The following is a 7,319-nucleotide window of genomic DNA, read 5'->3' as shown; positions in this document are numbered from 1 at the left end:
TATTTTTCTCTTTGTCTCTCTGTCTTTCTCTCTTTGTCTTTCTCTCTATGTCTATGTCTATCTCTGTTTGTCTATGTCTCTGTTTCTGTCTCTCTCTATCTCTATCTATCTATCTCTATCATCTCTATCTCTATCTCTATCTCTATCTCTATCTCTATCTCTATCTCATCTCTATCTCTATCTCTGTCTCTATCTCTATCTGCCTCTCACTCTCTCCTTGTACACACAAATAGAGGTGAGCCCACAGTGAGGTGATATCCACCTACAAACCAAGAGAAGAAGCCTAACAATGAAATATACCTTGATAGCACATTGGTCTTGGACTTTTGGCGTCTAGAAATGTGAGAAATACATTTGTTGTTAAGTCACACAGTATGTGATAGTTTCTGTGTGTGTGTGTGTGTGTGTGTGTGTGTGTGTTAAAAAGAATTTTTATTATATGTGTATAGTAGCCCCTTATGTTCTCATGCTTTCTTGCCAGATGCCGTGGGAGCAGCAGGTGCGTTCTGGGCGGGGCTTTCGGACCCTTTTGAGCTTTTGGAGGCGCTGCCTTCTGGCCTGCAGGTTTCTGGGCCGGAACCTTCTGGGCTGGAGCCCTCTTGCCTGCAGCGGTCACCTTTTTTGCTGGAACCTTTGCAGCAGCTGTTGCAGCTGCAGCCACACCTTTAGCAGCAGGTGCTATTTTGGGAGAAGCTTTCAGGAGAGCTGCCTTTTGAAGCTTCCTAACTTCAAGCTTGGTTATTCGGTTCCTCATTTTCTTTGCCTTCACTACTTTGTAATGATCAAAATCTATCTTCTTGGCTTTCTTTTCTCTGGCTTCAATCTTCTTGGCCCATCTTGTGGCTGCCCTTTTTGTATTGATATCCGCCTTCTCCCAGGCTTATCAGACATACTTCTGGCAGGCACTGTGTGGTAACTTAAGGATGAAGTCAGTGAGCTGCATGGATTTGAAAAGCATAGCCTGGCTCCTTACTTGAGTGCAAGGTCCATCAACCAAAGTCCTGTTCTGATTGATAACATTTAAGATTGCGGCCAGCTTCCCGGCATGAGACCCAAAGGAGAGGTAGGCCACCCAGCCAACCTCCAGGAAGCTCCTGAACACCATGCACTATGTAGACCCCACTGGGCACCATTCCACGCCCCTGCCCAAGCAGTGGTGCAGCTGCATGGCTCATGATATTTTCTAATGACAGCCCAAGCAGATGAATACAGTATCCTATATAATAAAAGGGTAATATGCAAACCGACCAAATGGTGGACCAACCAGTTGCTATGATATGCAATGACCACCAGGGGGCAGATTCTCAACGCAGGAGCTGCCCCCTGATGGTCAGTGCACTCTCACAGGGGGATCACAGCTCAGCCATAGCTGGCTGATGGCTGGCGAGCGCAGCAGCAGTGGCAGGAGTCTCTCCCACCTCCGTGGAAGCACTAAGGATGTCCAACTGCAGCTTAAGCCCTCGCCGCATGCTAAACCATCAGTTGGACATCCCCTGAGGGCTCCCTGACGGCTAAAGGGCACAGGCCGGGTCTAGCGCACCCCCTCCAAGCGCATGAATGTCATGCACCGGGTCTCTAGTATAATATATAGGAAGAGCAATTTGTTTTCTATGTAGCAAAACTTTGTAAGTCAGTATTCTACGATAAAATGTATTGTTTTGAGGGAACAGAGTTCATTGTCACTGGAGGTTAAGAAAAAGCCTAGAATGAGTTACTGGTATGAATGGGATTCTGACATCAACTACATCATTGGGTTAAATTGTAAAGTTCTATCCAAAGTTGGGTGAAATTCTCTGGTTCTGTGGACTGAATTAGCCAAGTTGACCAGGGAATATATTTACTTTAAAAAGTGTTACAAGAGAAAAGAAAATAAACATTATAAGAAGTTAAGGAAAAGCAGTGAGTTTCAATGTTGGTGAAAGAGATGGTATTGAAAGGGATTGAGAAGTGACACTGAAATATGAAAAGCACCTATAGGATACTTGGTGATACAGGCAGGATTGCTTGGTTTTCCTTGGTTTCAGTTACCAACTGACCATAATAATGGCTAGGGTAAATATGATTACTATTACTTTTATTTTGCTGTCTCATATAATACTACAATTTTTTTTTCTGTTTCTTTTCAATTTTTTAAGGGTGAGGGACTCATATATCTATTCAAAGCTACCCTTAAAGAAAGTGATCAAGTCCCATGTATGTAAACAGATTAATTCCAAATAAGGATCGATTTTTAAAATATTTCTAATAATTGTGAAACAGAAGTTATTAATTTTAAAGCTTTTGGTCTCTTTAAAGTCAGAGTCCACCAGTAATAGCTTAGACATGCCAAAGCATCGTTACAATTTTTATAAATGTTTTCCAAAATTACTAGAAATTTACCATTTTTTTTTCTCTTCCATCCAAATTTTTTTTTTCTGGACTTACTCTTTGCAATCATTTTCTCTGTGCTGAATTAGTATTTGTCTCAGGAACACTCTTAATATAGCAAGAGAAAGTAGCCCAGAGAATTCTACTACCCTATGGGTTAAACTAACAGGCCGAGAATCTTGAAAAAAAAGCAAAATTCACATTCAGACAAAATTTACATATTTATTAGCTTTTGTAGTCTCAACTTTTTATGTGCAAGTTTCCAGTTACTTAAAATTCTTTGCAGCTGTGATGTGACAACTTAAAAATAAAATATTTGACCTTTTGTTTGGAAAGCTGTGAATAAGAATATACCAAAACAATCATTCCTCTCTGGAGATGTTTAACAGGCAAAGCTGGTTTGCAGGAATGTTTGGCAAAGGTTTGTACAGTCTGTCTTTGCATTGGCAGAGGCAGGATTCAGAGAACTGGCTTCTGCAGATTTTATGTGCCAAGCAAGCCCTCCGCAACCAAATGTCAAGTGTGGTGTAGAAAACGATCACGTGTATTTTTCTATCTAAGAGACTCTATTTTACGATTTCATTTGTCTCTGAGCGAAGCTAATTGGAGTTTTCAAAGTTTGAGTTTTCCCTCTCTGAGGTACTCATGATCGGATTCACCAGGACTGTTGCAATCACCATCTTGAATTTTGGTTTGCAATGTTTATATTCCTGTTTTGCAGCTTTCTCATTGCTGCCATGGACGTTTTCCAAAACACAGGTCCATTGTGTAAGAAAGTGTGTGTGTGTGTGTGTGTGTGTGTGTGTGTGTGCGTGCGTGCGTTTAAAGTCAGGCTCATGTCTATTTTTCCACTCTCTTTTAAAACTACCAGACATTTTTAGTTCTCAGAAAGTGCCAAGATGTCTCTCTGTCTCTCTTTCTCTCTCTCTCTCTCTCTCTCTCTCTCTCTCTCTCTCTCTCTCTCTTCCTCTCTCTCTGTCTTGGACAATATAACTCCCACTTTCATTTAAAATGCCTGCCCCTCTTCACCATGAATAGTTTAGAAAACAGGCTAGAATATTTCGCTCACTTTTCAAATGTTATTTCAGAGGTCCATTTATTTATGTATTTCAGGAATGCTGAACATCTTCCTCCTGCAAGATACAATTATTCAAAACAACACTCTAACTCCTGCTGAATGTTGTAAAGATTTCTTAACGGAATACCTGTAGCATTTTATTGCATTTATTGTTATTGGCTAGCTTCCCTCTCGAAACCAGTGACTCTCAAGAGCGAGGGGGCATATATAAACATGTATGTTAATGGCAGGTGATGGAGATGGGGAGGGTCATCAAAATCACAGGTTTTATTTTCTTTACCAGCAGGTGTGAGCCTCTGGAGTGAGATCAACCTGAGCCAAGGACAGAGTCTTTTTTGTCTCTTTGTAACCAGCGCTCAGCAAAGTGCCTGGCAGACATAAGCTGCCCGATAAATGTTTATTGCACAAATGAGTGGATACTTACTCATGAGAAGGTTAAAAATGTCCTTAGTGTGTGCTAACATTTTATTTTATTTTTTCTTCTTTCCTCTAGCTAGAATTTTAAGTTGTGAGAAGAAATGTGATCTTTACATTAATGTTCATGAACATGGAGGATGGGCCTCTGTGTAAATATATATGTGAAACTGTATTTTCTATGTGTGCATCACGTGATGCATCTTCGTAGACCTGTAGAGGCTGAACTCTGAAAGACTAGAGCCATGATCATTTTACTTATCTTTGGATTTCCCAGCTTTTATTAGAATCTCAAGTTGGTGCTCAATAACATTTGTTGATTAAATGGATACATTAGTTGATATGTAGTTGGTTGGGAAAGAATTGAGATTTCAATGCTGCCTTAGTTTTCATCAGTTGCTCCAGGGTTACAGATAACATTCAACCTTGTAAAAACCACTTCTATTATTAATAAAGACTAGAGGCCCGGTGCACGAATTCATGCACCAGTGGGGTCCCTCGGCCTGGCCTGTGGGATCGGGCTGAAACCGGCTCTCCGACATCCCCCGAGGGGTCCCGGACCCCACTGGTGCATGATCAGGGCCAGGGAGGGACGTGGGAGGTTGGCCAGTGGGAGAGGGATCGTGGGAGGGCTCCAGGGCATGTCTGGCCCATCTTGCTCAGTCCTGATCGGTCGGACCCCAGCAGCAAGCTAACCTACTGATTGGAGCATCTTCCCCTGGTGGTCAGTGCATGTCATAGCAGCTGGTCAACCAGTCAACTGCCACAGGTGGTCAGTGCACATCATAGTGAGCAGTTGAGCAGCCTTAGCATATCCATAACATATTACGCTTTGATTGGTTGAATGGCCAACTGGTCAACCAGACACTTAGCATATTAGGCTTTTATTATATAGGGTGAAAAAGAAAGTGTGCGTGCATGTACACACACACACACAAATGTGCCTTTTGGGATATGCGAAGGTAGAGCCTGGGGTCTAAGTTGTATAGTTTAGACCAAAGGAGGACTAAATTGCTCTGCATATTAAAGTAAAATTATTGCTTTTGTGTGGTCAATGGAATTTTTCTCACCTTTATTTAGCCCTGAGCATAGTTTTCTGGCATTTGATGCTTGCTTTGTAAATCCCAGTTGTCTTGAACTAAATGTATTGATGAACTGATATAGGGTCCAACACACAGCAACATTGATCCCTTGTATATTTCTAAGTTTATATTTGCATTACCATACATTTCAGCTCCAAAAACACTTTAGCAGAAAGTCTTTACTTAAAAACAAAAGATTATTTTCCATCTAGATTGAAATTGTTTGGAAAACCATACAACAATAGCTACCTGTCAGTTACCATGGGCCAAACACAGTTCTAAACAGTTTGTAAACATCATCACATTTCATCTTAGAAGTCACTGTTATTCCCTTTTTAAAGATAAGGAAATTGAGGCTCACGGGGCTTAAGAGACTGTTGCAAAATGTCAGCACTAGGAGATTTGCCCAATTTCACATCATACTGCCTTTCTCCTAGTTTGATAACACCTTGCAGTGCTGGGCTGAAAATAAGAACACACATTTAATGCCTGGGCATGAAGACATTCTCCCCTGCTATTGAAAATATGCAGTTCCTGTTCTAATTTACATATGAAGAGGATGGATTGGCAGAAAGGATTTTGAAACCATTTGTGTACATTTAATTTTTGGTCATCAACTGAATATTTGTATTAAATTCTGAATAATAAAAACTCATAACTCTGCTCTGTATATTTTACATTTCTATAAGGTAATTGCCTCTTCCTAATAAAATATGAAGATGTTTCAGACATTTTGATCACTATTCTTTTTCCAATTAGTCATGCCCCAACAGATGTTTTCAAAATTATAAAACTGGCTTCATCAACCTCATTAACATTAGTGTTTGAGAAATTACTTGCCTTCAATATATCTATGGCTATGAGCACAACTAATTGCTGTATTAGGCAAAATCGCTAGGTACTACAAACACCCTATCAGTTTTAAGAAAATAGTGAGCATTATGTACAGAATTCTCTCCAGGCATTTTAAGACAAAATTTGGTTCTTTTGTGGGTATTATTTAATATGAAGTCCATGGTTTTTTCTACTCAAAATAACTTAAGTCCTCTATATCATCTCTCTCTATTCCTCTCCTCCTTTTTTCTTCATCTCTTTCTCCACTCTCTCTGCTCCTCTCACATGTGGAAGTTACTTAGTCTTCAGTGAATAAATGCATCTGATATTTTATGTCTTATCCATTCACATACCTACATTCTAAGAATTACAAAATAACACAGCAAACTTAACTTGGATGGTTGAAATTAGAGCCCTACCTTATGACTTAATAAATGATAATTAATTCTAATGAGTTTAATCACTTATTAAACATAATGTTAAAAGTTTTGTTTCTCCTTTAATCAATACAAACTTGTAAGCAAGCTAATGCTGTCTGCTGAACAATGTACTATCGCTAACTGAACAATTTTTTAAAAAATATTTATTGTTGGAAGTATTACAGATGTTTCCTTTTTCTCCCCCATTCACCCTTTCCACTGTGCACACCCTCTCCCAAGCCTTCACAGTACTATTGTCTGTGTCCATGGGTGTGCACATATGCATTCTTTGGTTCATCTCTTTATACCCCATCCTACCTTCCCTCTGAGATTTGTCAGTCTGTTCCATGCTTCTATGTCTCTGAATCTATTTTGTTCATCAATTTTGTTCATTAGATTCCACATACAAGTGAGAACATGTGATACTTATCATTCTCTGACTGGCATATTCTTAATCGATGATATCATATATGACTATGTTAGATAACATCTATTGTGAACTTTCTTTCACTCGTTCATGCATTCATTGCAAACATGTTATTGAGACCCAGCAAAGAGGGAGGCAGATGAAATCTCTGCCCTGGAACCTAAATGCTCTTCTTGATAATGACATGAATAGGAACAAAACCCTATCTTATCCCTTGCTTCTGTCATTCATCCTATCTGGCCAGCTGTTTTACTTACTGAATTAAAACAGACCTCAGCAGGCATTCTTGTTATTTAAATAATCGTAAATTGCAAGTTAGCTTACCAAAGAAGTTTTAACATGGCCAAAAACAAAACAAATGGGCCACAAAAGGTTCAATTTGTATCTCAGTAGGCCACGTGTACATGGTAGAAGTGTGAGGGCATGCGTTTCATGTCTTGTAAGTATCGCCTGTCAGACTAAATATTTTGAACCAGAAATGCTCTGGCAGTAAGTGTTGAGTCAATAGCTTTCCAAGTAGGATCGCACAACAGAAGGCTTTTTCATGGTCTGCTGTTAAGCAATCAATGTATCAGCAAATAGATTAGCTAGGAACTTATGTTGCACACTGAATAACGTGCAACTAATTTAAACAATTTCACATGTGTCTTTTGTTTGCTTGCTTCAGTTATCTAACTAAAAGAGAAATATTCGAGCTA

At 39.6% G+C, this 7,319-nt stretch overlaps 1 pseudogene; it reads right to left on the bottom strand.

Moving 5' to 3' along the window:
* Positions 1-464: 464 nt before the first annotated feature.
* Positions 465-1,105, bottom strand: LOC139007424 (large ribosomal subunit protein eL14 pseudogene; annotated as a pseudogene).
* Positions 1,106-7,319: the final 6,214 nt, after the last annotated feature.

Source organism: Myotis yumanensis, unplaced genomic scaffold (assembly GCF_028538775.1).
Source record: "Myotis yumanensis isolate MYYU_CA2020_CCGP unplaced genomic scaffold, mMyoYum1.0.hap1 SCAF_1, whole genome shotgun sequence".
NCBI lineage: Eukaryota > Metazoa > Chordata > Mammalia > Chiroptera > Vespertilionidae > Myotis > Myotis yumanensis.
This window is presented reverse-complemented; position numbering and strand designations above follow the sequence as displayed.